The 499-nt window shown below is 31.7% G+C and overlaps 1 protein-coding gene across 1 annotated transcript in view; it reads right to left on the bottom strand.

Annotated features, from left to right (window-relative positions):
• LOC109483320 (cubilin-like) overlaps positions 1-499 on the bottom strand; it is a 19,654-nt gene that overhangs the window by 8,758 nt on the left and 10,397 nt on the right. The gene's annotated exons all lie outside the window — the stretch shown is intronic.

The raw sequence follows: 499 nt of genomic DNA, 5'->3' as shown, positions 1-499 counted from the left end.
TTTTCAGAGGATGGTGTACTAGTAAAAATTTATCATATGTACAATTTTTATGTTGTTGTGACGTAATATGACGTCATTATGACGTCATTAATGTGATTTTATTGGCCAAAACCGTCTAGATAGGTTATTCCCTGAAAACTAAACAGTATACGACATAACTTTACCAAAAGTGTTTATGACAGAATATTAGGATGTACTAAGTCTTATGTTACGCATAGCAACACCGGTGACGTCATAAAATGACGTCATGCATATATTACCTATCCGCCATCTTGGATCATCAATCTTGAATTTTGAAAAATAGTTTTTTTTCAGGATAAAGCCTAAAATACATTGTAAACAGACTAAAGACGTTCATATGAACCTTTTTTGTAAAAAGAAATGGGAGTATTGATAAAATTTTAAGGAAAATAAGCTGTATTTACCTGATCTAATGATATGGTCCGCCATCTTGGATTTTGGCCAATGACGTCATCAAATTAGCATAAATTATGCATTT

This window comes from Branchiostoma belcheri, unplaced genomic scaffold (genome assembly GCF_001625305.1).
Source record: "Branchiostoma belcheri isolate BF01 breed outbred unplaced genomic scaffold, Haploidv18h27 scaffold64, whole genome shotgun sequence".
Lineage (NCBI taxonomy): Eukaryota > Metazoa > Chordata > Leptocardii > Amphioxiformes > Branchiostomatidae > Branchiostoma > Branchiostoma belcheri.
Note: the sequence above shows the minus strand (reverse complement) of the source record. Positions and strands in the feature narration are given on the sequence as shown.